Genomic DNA, 16444 nt, shown 5'->3' on the forward strand with positions numbered 1-16444 from the left:
GCATATTTACTACGGTCGTATTGAGCTTCGTCACTGTATATACTAGACTGTGCTAATATGTTGGTTTAAAACTCGTTAAAGGCTCATTAGTTGATTGGTTTAAAACTAGTTAGGACTGACTATTTGCTTGGTTAAAACTTGTTTGAGACTTACTAGTTGATTGATATAAAACTCGTTCAAGACTGACTAGTTGGTTGTTTTGAAACTGGTTCAAAACTGATTAGTTGATGGTTTAAAACTAGTTTGTAACTGACGGTTGGATGATTTTTATCAGTTAGGCCTACTGCAAACCCCAGTGCATATTAGAACAGTACGAATGAAGACCTTACATACCTAAGTTCTATTCCAGATCAGTGATGTCATTCTAATTTCTTAACAACCGGTTACTCAGCTAATAACTACAAATTTCCTAATAATAAAAAAGCATTTTAAATAAGGTAATAATAAGTAGGGCAAGAATGGATATCAGGCAACGGTAAACGTGATCAAGGATAAGAATGGTGACTTGCTTGCAGACGCTCATTCAATCCTGAACAGATGGAAAAACTATTTTAGACAACTACTACATAGGCCAAATAGAAATGATCTGGACGAAATTGAAATACAAACTGCTGAGCCATTTATACCCGAACCCACACTTTCTGAAGTCGAAATTGCGATAGAAAATCTGAAAAATTATGTCTCCAGGTATCGATCAAATTCCAGCAGAATTAATACAAGAGGGTGGAAGCGCATTATCTAACGAAATTTATAAGCTTGTACTTGCTATTTGGGAAAAGGAAATTGTACCAGAACAATGGAAGGAGTCCATTATCGTACCTATCTTTAAGAAGGGGGGCAAGACTAACTGTAGTAACTTTCGAGGAATATCACTTTTGTTGATGTCGTACAAAATTTTGTCCAATATTCTTTTGAGAAGATTAACTCCATATGTAGATGAAATTATTCGGGATCATAAATGTGGTTTTAGGCGTAATAGATCAACTATTGATCAGATATTTTGTATTTGACAGATAATGGAGAAAAAATGTGAGTATAAGGGTACAGTGCATCAGTTATTCATAGATTTCAAAAAGGCATATGACTCGGTTAAGAGAGAAGTTTTATATGATATTCTTATTGAATTTGGTATTCCCAAGAAGCTAGTTCGATTAATTAAAATGTGTCTCAGTGAAACGTACAACAGAGTTCGTATAGGTAAGGTTCTGTCAGATGCGTTTCCAATTCACTGTGGGCTAAAGCAAGGAGATGCACTATCACCTTTACCTTTTAACTTCGCTCTAGAGTATGCCATTAGGAAAGTCCAGGATAACAGAGAGGGTTTGGAATTGAACGGGTTACATCAGCTGCTTGTCTATGCGGATGACGTGAATATGTTAGGAGAAAATCCACAAACGATTAGGGAAAACACGAGAATTTTATTGGAAGCAAGTAAAGAGATAGGTTTGGAAGTTAATCCCGAAAAGACAAAGTATATGATTATGTCTCGTGACCAGAATATTGTACGAAATGGAAATATAAAAATTAGAGATTTATCTTTTGAAGAGGCGGAGAAGTTCCAATATCTTGGAGCAACAGTAACAAATATAAATGATACTCGGGAGGAAATTAAACACAGAATAAATATGGGAAATGCCTGTTATTATTCGGTTGAGAAAATTTTATCATCCAGTCTGCTGTCGAAAAATCTGAAAGTTAGAATTTATAAAACAGTTATATTACCGGTTGTTCTGTATGGTTGTGAAACGTGGACTCTCACTTTGAGAGAGGAACATAGGTTAAGGGTGTTTGAGAATAAGGTGCTTAGGAAAATATTTGGGGCTAAGAGGGATGAAGTTACAGGAGAATGGAGAAAGGTATACAACACAGAACTGCACGCATTGTATTCTTCACCTCACATAATTAGCAACATTAAATCCAGACGTTTGAGATGGGCAGGGCATGTAGCACGTATGGGCGAATCCAGATATGCATATAGAGTGTTAGTTGGGAGGCCGGAGGGAAAAAGACCTTTAGGGAGGCCGAGACGTAGATGGGAAGATAATATTAAAATGGATTTAAGGGAGGTGGGATATGATGATAGAGAATGGATTAATTTTGCTCAGAATAGGGACCAATGGCGGGCTTATGTGAGGGCGGCAATGAACCTCCGGGTTCCTTAAAAGCCAGTAAGTAAGTAAGTAAGTAAGTAAGTAAGTAAGTAAGTAAGTAAGTAATAATAAGTAGGGACCGGATTTTTATGTAATTACATATTATATTCCTTTTAACCTAACCGTATATAAATAACAAATCTTTGGGAATCTTGTAATTACCATTAATATATTAAAATTTGATACTACATATTTTTACATATTTACCCCACATTACATATTATGGCTTGGTATTACATAAATCTACATATTTAGGGTTTTATTCATTTTTACTTCTCTAAAAAAAAAAGTCTACTGGGGAAGTTTACAATTTAAAATACACAGATTTAAACAGCCTTTTTTATCTACCCAAGAAAGGATATATTTCGGGACGAAACATAACGTCTTTAGTTTCAGGATCAGAAAGTAGCGTTGCCTTCATGCGGTGGAGTGGGACGAGGAGACATGATTTGTCTGGAACTATAATTGTTCTGCACACGTCTTAGCAAGCCTTCCGATCCAATTTGCAAACTTACCCACCCTCGGAAAACCAGTGCCAAGTATGACATGAGCCGCAATAAAGTAGGCGACTTTTGAAAAGAAGCTGGAGTAAAGGAACAAACTGGAAAGATGTTGAAAGATTAATTGAAACATCCGAAGATTTATTTACACATGCACTTACATAATCTACTATTACATCCAGTTATTTAACATCAGATATTTAACTTAGAAAGCATGATGGAATATTCAGATTGTCAATTTCTATAAATGAATACAATATAATATATTTTATTACTCAGTCAATGACAAATCAATGTAAAATAATGACTTATTTTATAGTCATTAAGTTTATATACATGAATTACAAAATTGCGAACGTTTTCGCCTATTCAGGCATCCACAGGCAGAGTTTTACAATATCTCAATGTCACATACGTAGCTATTGGTGGTGAGTACTATTTGAATTAATGATGTACAAGCCATCTCCATTAATAAAATGTAATATTACAGGTAGTAAACTTAATAATGTTAAACATTTTAAAACCATTTAGTAATTAAACTTCATAATATGTGGAACTCTTGTTCAGTCCAATGAGTGGTGAATATGTCGATTTAAAATGTGACAACTGCATAGTTAGCAACTGTATGGATTACTGTAACATCCTGTGTTTAATGTAAATTATGTAGTGGTGAGACGACCTGCTGCTATTAGGACTGTAACTGGTATGACGTGGGGGAAGTGTATTTACATTAAACACAGGATGTTATAGTAATCCATACAGTTGCTAACTATGCAATTGTCACATTTTAAATCGACATATTCACCACTCATTGGACTGAACAAGAGTTCCACATATTATGAAGTTTAATTACTAAATGGTTTTAACATTTTTAACATTATTAAGTTTACTACCTGTAATATTACATTTTATTAATGGAGATGGCTTGTACATCATTAATTCAAATAGTACTCACCACCAATAGCTACGTATGTGACATTGAGATATTGTAAAACTCTGCCTGAGGATGCCTGAATAGGCGAAAACGTTCGCAATTTTGTAATTCATGTATATAAACTTACTGACTGTAAAATAAGTCATTATTTTACATTGATTTGTCATTGACTGAGTAATAAAATATATTATATTGTATTCATCAGATATTTAGCACATCACCGCCACTTAGCAGGAACGGCATTTTATATATTTGGTCCAAGGAAAATATTGTACTTGTATGTTACAAAAAGAAAACACTCGTAAAGAATACGAGTGATTTCGTAAAAGAGGAGTAGTACTTTCTCTGGATCAAAAATACACTATGGCGTTGCTAAGAAGTAGCGGTAATATACTGAGCGTTTACCAATTTAACTATTCACTTTCTTAAACATCAGTACACAATATATAATCTATTTCACTTTTCTTAGACATACCTTTGGCACCACTACTAAAAGCTTGATAGTAACAAATCATGCCAAAGTACAAGATTAGAAACTTAAGGTATTGATGACCGTTTAAATGACTGTTTAGGTCAAAATTTTGGGTTTTTCAATTTTTGTATTTTCTGATTCCTTGTTATTTCAACTTTACAAAGATATATAGTTTATATATTATATCTTTCTTCAATTGCCCATTATTAGCATTTTTCTAACCGGAATCAGTCATTCGTTCAACCGGAAGTTACTGTCTGCAAGTGCACGACTGTCATTTTCAGGTTTTTTCTGTTACAAATAAGTTAAATATGGCGCTATTTATTTGGAAGAAATTTTTCTCATATCATAAAGTTACTATTTCTTCCACTACAGACGTGGACAAATTATTAGACTAAAACGTTTTCTTGGAAACATAATATAATTCATATAAACTATCATTATAATTCACAGAGTCTCTATTGTTGTAAATATGATTGTTTACATCTTCTGATATATTTTTCCAATCGTTAAGTATATTTTTTCTGGCTATGTTGATACTACTGTTGTTTTAATTATATACTGCATAAGATATTCTCCTCCCATGGCCTGCAAGAAGACCGGACATGAACGAAATTGTGATCTATACTGAAGAAGAAAGTGAACAAAAAGAGGCTTACAACAAAACATGGACTTATTTAAGCACTGTCTGATATCTGGCTAAATGATGCTGATATTCAAAGAAAGTGTCAAACTTTGGTTTCCAGCATCCCTGACAAAATCAATGTGTTAATAAAGAATAAGGGAATGTTCACAAAATTTTAGTAACCTCAAGACTCAATTTTCTGTTCATTATTTCTGTGCAAAACACATTTTTGTTCATTATTTCTGCCGATAAATAGAGCTTCGTTGCACATATAATTAATTTATTCTAATTATTTGTCCACGTCTGTAGATAGCAGTGTTCTTTATCTATTCAAAGTTTGTTTCTCGGTTCCTCATTTATTGATTTTTATGCATTTGTTTAATTTCCAAAAATAATAATACCGATCGAACATCATCTTAAATGACTGTGTCATATATAAAATTAAAGGAAATTAAATAATTTGTGTTCTGAATCAAAGAAAATTTAGAAGACTGCATGACCAAAAATTTTGTGAAATAAATAAAAATTGAAAAAAAATTCACCCTCGCTAAAAAAAAAATCACATTTAAAAATGTATATTTCATAACTTTGTGAGATTCCAAACATTCAACACATGTAGGAATGCTCTGAATCAAAGAAAATCAGTTTAAATTCATTCATTAAGAAGTTAGAATTAAAAAAAAATGTAAATTTATTCTGTAAAATAATTTTTGTGCTGCTCCCCAAATATATATTTTTTTTTTATTTTCCCTCCACAGGACCTTAGTATTGGTCCACTAATGAATTAGTAAAAGTCTGAAAAAGATTGCTCAATAATAAAGATTTTTATGCAAAAGCGTCATGAATACCATAATGAACAAGTGGATTATTGTGACAACAACTCAGGAAAGCTGTATTATCGCCGCGCTCTCATGGTTTTAACATGTCGGCATCATACAATAACGTGCGGTGTGCTTTTAAAACGTAATTTTGCCGACCGATTGTTGCTCTGTAGGTTTCACTTTAAGCGTCACGTTGTCACGTCTACTTCCTCGATAAGAATAAGCACTAGTTTGTTATATTGTTAAATGGCTATTATTATTATTATTATTATTATTATTATTATTATTATTATTATTATTATTATTATTTCATATACGAGTACGTTGACATTCTTAACTCTTAATAATAACTCTTTAATAATAATTTTTAATCACATACCTTAATGTTCGTCCTCAGCACAAGACATTGCAACCTCGGTTTTAGTCCACGTGGATTAGACAGGTGTCATTTTATAATGAAAACAGCTTATTGGTTGCAATATTGAAACTGAGGCGAGTGATTGGAGCGGCGACATAAGAAATTGAAAACAATAATGCAATTAAATTTCAAAGACCTGCCTAATGTTAACCATGAGAGCGCGGCGTAATAACGGTTCACTGCATTACACTGATTGCTCTCTGCGGTTTGGATTCAAACATAAGTGCAGCATTAAATTAAAACTGCCAATTAACAATGCAACCACTATTGTCAAGAAACTTAATGAAAAGTTAATTTATCTCAGTCAAATGAAATAAAAAAATGTACTATTAAACAAGTCAGGCGAAAAAAAAGCGAGGTATCTTATTAATATGCTTTATATTATATTTTATAGTTGAAGAGTCCACTGCAAGAATGATGGATGTCATTTGGAATACATTTTGCAGGAGAAGCAATTGACAGTTTGAAATGCTTAGCGCTCAAAGCTTAACTGTGATTTTCCGATCATTACTGGTCAATGACTATCAGTGTTAATGCCATATAACTCTCTATGTACATTCTATATGTCTTAAGCTAAGCATTGACAGTCTTGGTTCATTTTCGACAAGAAAGTGACATCCATCATTTTTGCAGTGGACTCTTCAGTTGATAGTTCTTTGATTTTAATGCGTTGTTGTATATATGACAGACTGTTAGCATTGGAAGGAGAAAGGGTAGACGACTGTCAAAATAATCTCAGATGGGTTTCAAGTTTTCAGGCGTATCATAATCCTGTCCTGAATGCCTGCACACTAGGACAGAAAACGACAATATACCGTAATGATAAATATGTTTGTTTGTCGTTTATTTATACATTATGTTTTCTCGATTATAAGAAAGCTAGAGAATTTCACGTTAAATAAAATTACTGTCCTTTCTGTCTGTAAAAATATAATTTATTTATATTATTACGATGTACCGAAGTACATATGATATTTCCATGCATAAATTCTGCGTCATCATATGATGAAGGTATAGTGGAACGGAGACAAATTCTCTTCGGCACCGGGATTTGAACCCGGGTTTTCAGCTCAACGTGCTGACGCTCTATCCTCTAAACCACACCGGATTCCCATCCCGATGTCGGATCGAATCCTCTCAGTTAAAGTTCCATCTCTTGGGTCCCTCTAGTGGCCTACCCTCATGCACTGCGTCATAGATGTATGACAGTGGCACAATGTCCACACATGTGCAGAGGTGCACTCGTTATGAGTGACTAAGTGGCCGGAATCCGACGGAGTGAGTGCCGTCTTAAATCACTAAAGGTATCATCGTATCGCACTCATCAGACGAATCGCACGCAACGGATATTGTAAGTGCAGTGCGTTCACTGTAACGGCTTCACCTCATCGGATTCTCCTATCAGCTGTTTAAAACATGACGTCGTACGATATTAACATTAATGAAAACAGAGGAGTTGAGGTTAGGTCTATTAATTACGTCTGTTAGCGAATAAGAATTTGTAATTGCTTCGTGCGTCTTAATTGAAGAGAAAGAAACGAAAGAAATATTGGTTACATAATATATTTGCAAGAAATGACTTGATTACTGTAATGGGAACGCCTCAAATTATATAATTCTTCGCAATTTTCTACGCGCGAAATAAGTATTCCGTCTGCCATTTTGGCGCTACACTGAACATGGCACAACATAATAGTAACAGTTGACCAATTAAAATTGATTAAAGAAGGCCATGATCGCAAGCATCGGAAAAGTTGCCCATCCGAGAAACGTGGACGGATTTGCCGATAGGCGATGCGTCCAATTCGATGTAGTGAACGCGGTTTCATAACAATTACAGCAAAGATAGTCTTTTTCCGATCCGAGCGATTCGTCCGATGCGTGCGATACGATGTAGTGAACGCTTACTTCAAGTGATTATTTTTCGCATATCATATATTATTACGATGTACTGAAGTATATATGATATTTCCTTAAGTGAAACGGCGAGACTTGAAGTGAGACAAGCGCCCAGCAGGCTTGGATCTCATATATTCGTTTTTTCTCAGCTCCAAACTCCATTGCAGGGATGCGTTTTCGCGTACCTTTTGAAGTTTCTCTTATTTCCCTCGTTAATTAATTAATTAATCCATCCATCCATCCAACTATCCACCCACCCACCCACCCACCCACCCACCCACCCACCCACCCACCCATCCATCCATCCATCCATCCATCCATCCATCCATCCATCCATCCATCCATCCATCCATAAATAGTAGCCTAATTTTATGTTACAAAGTTATAAATCCTCATACGAATCGGTTTCGATGTTTTCCAGAGAATTCTGCCCTTGGCTTTTCCGTGATTTCCCTCGGGCACTAAGACAAATGTGGGGATGAATCCAAGGAGCAGTTAAGGCGCATCCACATTATGCCGATCGGCAGGGATCGGCATTGCCGCGTGGCAAAGTCAATCGGCTTTGTTGAAAATGTTTCGTACGTCCAGACATGGGTCAGCATCGGTCGGCATCAGTAGTGAAAATGTGCGACGAGGAGGACGTTCTACTTGGCTCAGCAGCTTTAATAGTAATCTTAAGTGCCAATCGCCGTAAGTTCCGAAAGCGTAGATTTTGGGTACGTCCTAGTGTCCAGAGTCGAAAGATATATCGAGGAAGTGATCTGATGAAAGACTTGATATTGGACGATGTAGACCAGTTAAATCTCGAGTATAGATGTGGAGGGGGTTTCATAATTTTTTTTTTTTTTTAAATGTCCAGTGCTGATTTTGAAACTCTTCTCACTGTGATTGGGCCGAAAATCACCACGTGTGATACTTCATACAGGAAAGCCATTCCTGCAATGAGCGTCTTGCTGTAACGTTACGGTTTCTTGCAACAGGGGATTCCTACCATTCTCTCATGCATACTTTTAAGATTTCGAAGCAAGTGATTTCAACTATTATTCCAGAAGTATGTGATAGACTTACAGAAGCTCTACAAGATTTTTATTAAAGTAAGTGAATAAAACAACAAACATTTGTATAATAGATTTATTTATTAGAAAATTCACACAGTGAAACAAAATTACAATAACAGTTATTGCAAGTGAACATATTGAAGGTTGAGGAGAATATTATCAATTGAATCACTGTCCGTAGTTTCTAGATCGAGAGATTCTGTAGAGTGAGGAGCATCAGAATCTGAATATAGGGACTGAACAGTGAGAGGAGACACTGAGGTGCACGAGAGAGAAGTAACTGTAGGATTTGGAAACACTGGTCCATATTGTGCTTGAGGAAAACCAAACACTGGCATTTGCGAATTCATGGAGGTTGGGTATTGGGGTCCTGGTGGATTGTTGTACTTCCCCATCTCTCCTTCGAATAGTGTAGTGTTTATGTTGAACCAGGATCGTAGCATGCGGTGACGAGAGTTTGCGTAATTTCATTGCGACGTTTTCGGCAAACACAGTGTACTCGTCTCTTTCTTGTCTCCTTCCCCTAATTTCCCTCATAATTGAAAGTGTCTCATCTTGCGCCGAAGATTTGCTGCATTTTGCTCGTCCTTTTCTTTCTGTGATGCAGTACAGCCTTTCTACGGTGATATAAATGCCCTTTTCTTCCCTCTATCTTCGGGTTGCGGCTATGGCTCGGGTGTCTGGTCTTCATGTTCTGGAAGAACACCTACATCAGGTCTTTCTTCTGACTCTGAGCTCTTCTGAACCTAACAACGAACATTTTGTTTATAATCAAATCATTTCATTGTTTCAAAACTCCAATTTGTTGTTTTAAATTCAAATTGTATATATTTAACAGCAATATTTCTTTATTATCTTTTCTTCAGATGCCCCAAAAAAAATCTGAATGACAAATGATAGCAAAGGATTTTAGTGGCAAGTGGAACTTTCGGAATTGTGTAGGAGCAATGAATGGGAAACACATAAATTTGCAAGCTCCAATCAACAGTAGAACTGAATATTTTAATTGTAAGGGTTTCTTCAGTATTGTCTTATTTGCAGTAATTGACGCAAGTTACAACTTCACATATGCAAGTGTAGGATGCCAGGGAAGAATATCGGATGGTGGCGTATTCAATGAGACGAAATTCAAGAAATGTCTAGAAGTTAACACAATGAATCTTCCACCAGCCTGTGCTATTCCAGGGAGAACTGCTGCTACTCCGTTTTCTTGCGGATGATGCATCCCCTTATTCCATAACATTATGAAACCATTTTCTGGAGTGCAAGACAAAGGATCCAAGAACAGGATTTTTAACTATCGATTAAGTATAGGACGTAGAGTTTCTGAAAACGCTTTCGAGTTAATATCTTCCGTCTTTCGAGTACTTCGAAAGCCAATGTTATTGGAACAGGACACAGCAACAAAGGTAACACTAACAATACACAATTTCCTCAGAAAGAGTACGCCAAAGGCCATTTACAATCCGACTGGAACATTTGATACTGAATGTGCGACTACAGGTGAAACTCTTCCGGGAGTATGGAGACAAGAAAATTCAAGTTCGCAAGGATTCATTAATATTCCCAGGATGCCTCGAAGAAGTACAGTGGATGCACAGACAGTGAGAAATGAATTTAAAGAGTACTTTATTTCTCGTGAAGGGAAGTTGGATTTTAAGTAAAACATGAGAAAACAGTCTATACTGTGTTAGAAAACGAGTGAAATTTGAATATAATTATACATACCTCTGTGTCTGTAACTCCTCTTGGTTTATTTCTGTCTTTCAGAACAGCATACCATACTATCGTAACAGAACCATTTGCTTTTATAGCAGATATCACTACCGGAACCCGACTTATTGGTGTCCTTCTCCTTTTCCACTTCCGTAGCAAAATGGCTTAGCAATTTTTGTATTTTTCTCTCAATTTGTTCTTTGCCAACACCGAAAGAGACTGTGAGTTCCATAAGGACATCGTGTCGTTTATTACGGTCTTTATATTCACAATCCCATAAAACAGGAGACTGTGATATAGATCAAGTTACTTGGTAACTTGTTCGTTGGACCACTCCATAGCGCAAACACTGCTCACAGCTCAATGATTCATTTTGACGCCACGCGGCACGGGTCGGCACGTCCCCACTATGCAATTCGGCTCGGCTTCCTTTCATGGAGACCGACATCCGTCGGTTTGAATTCGGCAAGCCGCTCGGCACAGGCCGAACGATACGTCCATACCTATTTCATATTGCCGAGCGGCACTGATTGAGTTTTTTTTTTTTTTCGGAGTTTTCTCTCAATCCAATATGAGCAAATGCTGGGTAACTATCGGCGCTGGACCCCGGCTTCATTTCATCGGCATTATCACTTTCATTTCATTCAGACGCCATATAACCTGAGATGTTGATACAGCGCCGTGAAATAACCTACTAAAAATCATGTCAAAATCTCCTCCATTATGGGAGAAGTCGACACTTTGGCATATATTTGTATTTTTTAATACAGTGATATAAAATGATCTCATTGGCACCAGATATGTGAAATGTACGGATAAGATGATCATACATATTAGGGGAAAAATTAAATAAAATTTGCATAAATTGGTCCCAAAATTAACATTTTTTCGTAGAGTGTCGAGATCCCCCTAAACGACCCTATACATATCAAGTGAAATATCGTGTGGCCTGCGAATAAAACTGAAATTTATCCAAGAACTTCAATTAAAAGATGCGTTATGGAACCCTAATAAATTTTCTGCGTGAGTCATGAACTCCATAGCAAACGAATTTTGCTACACCAATAACAGAGATGGAATCTTTTCTCCCTACAGAACATATGCGAGAAAGGTGGCATATTCCAAGAAATCTCGGAGTAGAACATACGATAGTTACAGACATGACCCGGGAGACATATTTTTATGTTCAGTTTATGTTCGAGGGAAGACGAATTCATTGGTAAGTACTGACTCATCTTACAGTATTATTATTATTATTATTATTATTATTATTATTATTATTATTATTATTATTATTATTATTATTATTATTATTATTATTATTATTATTATGGGAAGCCAGAGCCCGAATGTTTTTAATTACTTAATCCGTAGTTTTGTTAACCACTGTCTTGTTTTTCGCTCAGTCAATGATAGTAAATATCATGTACCAGCCATTAGACAAATAATAAATTAGTATCATTATTATTATTATTATTATTATTATTATTACACTATTACCAGAGCGGTAGAAGAGACAGTGACGTTACTTCCTCTAGTTCAATGGTTCGTCGCCGAGTGGCATGGCGTTAGCTCTGTTTTCCGTCCCCAGTTTCAGGATCGCTATTCGAACGAATGCAAAAGGTTTTTAAAAATAACCCATTAGATAAGAATGTATTGGAGAGTACTTTGTTACAATATTTTACTTGTTTAAAAATCATAGGCTGAGAGAGAACAGTTTCCTTGGGGGGGGGGGGGAAATCCCGATGTAACGAGGTTGCGGAGGATATCATTTACTTCCTCCTCCGTTACAGCTTGACCGTGGTGCAGTATATCGGAATATGATCATTTTATAAAAATATTTTTGGGGTGCATGTTTCTTACAGTGTTACATTCATATCCACGATGTTTCGGACCGAGTTGTATAGGTCTTTAACTGTAGGTCTACTACAAATTATAATAGGGCATAAACATAGGCAGAGTTATGGGAGGATATGTGGGGGCACTGCCCCCCTCCAAATTTGTCCGAACTCTTTTTTTTTCTATTAACATTACAAAATATTGAATTCAAAAGACTTTTTTTGGTTTTGTTTATGAATGGGATATTATTAATTTTTAAATGCTACCATCGTACCGTCTTCACAAAAAAATCTGCGGACTATGGTTGTTTTATGAAAACTACTGAAAATTCCATTCCTTTAACATGGGACTATGGTGTTTTCTTTTTTTCACTAACACCTAATTCAGTAGATGGCCGCTACAGACTTCTGACACAGAAGTACAGGCTGTTACAAAAGAAACATTACAGTGCTTCCATTCCTCAAACGAGGTATAGAAATTCTTATACATTCAGAAATTTAAAATAAATATTATAGTCTAGACACATGATTTGAAGACATTAATTCGTCAATTTAAGCACAGAAATTTAATCATAAACAAAAGCAAGAAAAGTCTTTTGCGTTCAATATTTTCTAATATTAATAGAAAAAAAAAAAAGAGTTCAGACAAGTTTGGGGGGCAGTGACCCCCATGCGCCCCCATAACTCCGCCTATGTTAAAAATGTAATATTATTACATTAACAAATTATGAGTTATATAACACAATCCTGAATAGTAAATATAATAATTAACCGAAAAATGGAACATTGTGCCGCCTTCAGCCAGAAATAGGTACAGTATAGTAAATATAGAAAAAAAAATTGAAGAAGCCTTAGTGATTTGGATAATGAGATATGCACAAAATATTATAAAGGGGAAAAATGACTCTAAAGTTGATACTTCAAGGGTGTGAATATTCATGGACCTTTAATTATGACGTCATTAGGAGGGTTTCCATTCATATGACGCACTTTAAACTTCGGAAACATATTCAGTGCTTTAAAAAGAAGACTTCTTACTGTATATTCTATTAGGTTCCAAATAAATGTTGTGTGGATACAAAAACTTGCTGTGGATTTAACAATTACTTCTTTCCTTTACCCTTCAATATCTCCAAATCTCTTCCTTGTGGGTTAGTCACCTTTGGCTTGAAACCCTTCATATGTATTATGGCATACGGTCTTGGTCGCCAGTTCTTGCGTGGAAGTCCTACCTCTTTACCGGCAATAATAAATTTATCGGCTCTTACAATCAAAACCGCAGAAAAATGGATATCACAGATATAAGAACGAGTATACAGTTTTCTGTTTTCGTGGAATTGCTCTACACCACTTCTGAAAAATAGTCTAGTTTTTGGGTGGATAAAAGAAACGTCTCTTCCTTACAGATTATATAACCGGATTTACATCAAGAACAAAAGAATTAGGCTTATTACTACTCTCACATAAACGGCACAATAAAAATCACCCGAACACCACAAGAAATATCTCCTTAATTCCATAGCAGAACGAGTTCTACCTACTCTGTCCACAGTATTAAGAGGAAAACTGGAGTCTTAGAACGATCGCCACGCCGGTGTTTCACTTAGTTGCCGTGTCGACACTAGGGGGTTTAAAAATCCCATTAGATTAGACCCTTGCCGAGAACCACACTTTCTATTCTAAACGCTCTGCTATTACTTAAAATTGTAAAAAAAAATTGTTAAATACATTTTTTATTATTTATCAAAATGTTGCTCTGCTATTACTTAAAATTGTAAAAAAAAAAAATTGTTAAATACATTTTTTATTATTTATCAAAATGTTGCCATGGTAATTTTTCATTGTTGAACTGGAAATATTCAGAAAAACCTTTCCCAATTTTTGCCGAACTGTCTTTAAGAAAGTTCTGAAGAATTGAGGACCGTTTTTCTAAAACTTGCTAACTGCAAAATTTGCATAATTGAGATTTTTATGGATTCGTTAACATAAGGCAGGACTCTACATGATGTTCAAGGCGTCTTAGTAAAATTGGATTATTTCTCTTCATTGTAGAGTGTCAAAATGTGATCGTTTTTTCAAAACTTACTTTCTGCTAAGTGAGTTATAGCAAAAGTTTGCTTACAATAGTGTTTTGTCTCTCCTGTAAAATTTAGTTTTTTCAGTTAGCAATTTTTGCAAAAACGGTCCTCAATTTCAGTTGATGAGATGTTATCCTTATTTATTTAATCTATCGCTGGTTTAAAATTTTCAACATTGTCTGCATAATACACTACTGCTTCTAACCATGTCCCCCGACAGTGGAAATGCAAGATCTGAATCTTTGGATTTGAAGAAATCACTTTCGCGAACACTTTCTTGCCTTTGAAATTAATTTGTCCATTTAGAATATAAGGTATGTACCTGCTCACATACTCTGTGTAAACCATGCACTATACAAGTTACATACCAGTATATCATGTTCAGGAAGCTTACAGAAAGTTCCTCTGCTGCCTTCTTCATATATAAATAAGAGTAAAACATTATCAAATTTTACCTCGTTCTGCCATAACACTGCAGAGATTCGTTGAATAATCGAGCCATCGCTACATAATTAGATGCTGATATTTCTCTAAATGCTAACAGAAAACAGCCCTTCGAAACTACTTCATAATTTTCTAGCACACATACCACAATGTTTCTCACTTTTCTTCCCTGGAGTCCGGTGATCGTCCATGTTTACCCGTATTTTGTTTATTTTCACATTCTGCTCTGATATTTCCTAGCGTTTACAGATTTCCCACATTTTTGACAGAATAGAATTTTTCCGTCACTTTAAAAATTCCACTAAATTCAGCAACATATTTCTGTAAACGGGAATGAACACTTGACTTCACTTTCGGGTTTATATCACCAATCACTGCACTTATGTACAGACTCTGTAGAAACATTCTGGATGAATCAAGAAAAACCCTACTGATTGAACAACATTCGAATCCAATGCATTGCATCAGCAGTCATTTCATAGGTAGGGATTTCCCTTCGAGAGAGCGAGCCGGTCAAGATCACCACGCAATACATTTAAGGAAGAAATTCATTCGCATTGTCTTCATCAATACGTAGTATGTACGAGTTTTTGGATTGAATTTTAAAAATTACAAAGAAAAAATAACAATTTATATATTCATAGATAGACTAGCCGTACCCGTGCGCTCCGCTGCACCCATTAGAAATAAATATAAAGTAATTACATAATTAAAATAGGACATTTGATCCAGGGAACATTCGTGTTTGACAGAAGAATAAATCGTTTAGTATGTTACTTAATTTAAATTGTATATAAAAAAATTAAAATGCGATCATTTTGATCCAGAGACATAAACATTATTTTAGGAAATACAGGAAACGAATGTACAGAATAGCCTATCAAGTTTTCTGTCCATAAGAAACTATTTTAATCTTACCAGTCCTGGATTCACTCTGAAGTTACTGTAATAACGTTATACCATTATGTTCATCTAGAGAAACTACACTTTCCAATGGTGAATTAATAATTAATTATACAAATCGGTTAATTTAGCTTCCGATATTACTTCATACAAACACAGAAAAATTCTCTGCAGGCTATGTTTAATAGCTTTCGATTGTTGTTGTCCAAGGCCCGTTATAGACGAAGTCATTTGTTTTTTATTTCATTACACCGCCTTAGATGGTGTTGTTATTGTAATTTTAAAACTCATTTATCTCATTAAATATCAGTCCTATCAAAATTTTGCATAGAATAAAACTTATCGGAAATTATTTTTAAAGAAACTTTTGTCATGTAACATTTTTCATGAAAATTAATAATAAGGGAGATATTTCGATTTATTTAATTCGAGCCCCCTTATAACTCCCCTTTTAAATAAAATATTTTGAATGCCATATAGCCTAAATTCTAAGTTACGACGAACTTAATTTATATTCCAATTTTCATATAAATTGGTTCAGCCATTATCGCGTGAAAAGGTAACAAACATCCAGACAGACAGACATAC

At 35.3% G+C, this 16444-nt stretch overlaps 1 protein-coding gene across 8 annotated transcripts in view; it reads left to right on the forward strand.

Annotated features, from left to right (window-relative positions):
* CalpA (calpain A) overlaps nucleotides 1-16444 on the forward strand; it is a 560472-nt gene that overhangs the window by 242199 nt on the left and 301829 nt on the right. The gene's annotated exons all lie outside the window — the stretch shown is intronic.

The sequence above is a fragment of the Periplaneta americana genome, chromosome 16 (assembly GCF_040183065.1).
Source record: "Periplaneta americana isolate PAMFEO1 chromosome 16, P.americana_PAMFEO1_priV1, whole genome shotgun sequence".
Taxonomy (NCBI): Eukaryota; Metazoa; Arthropoda; class Insecta; order Blattodea; family Blattidae; genus Periplaneta; species Periplaneta americana.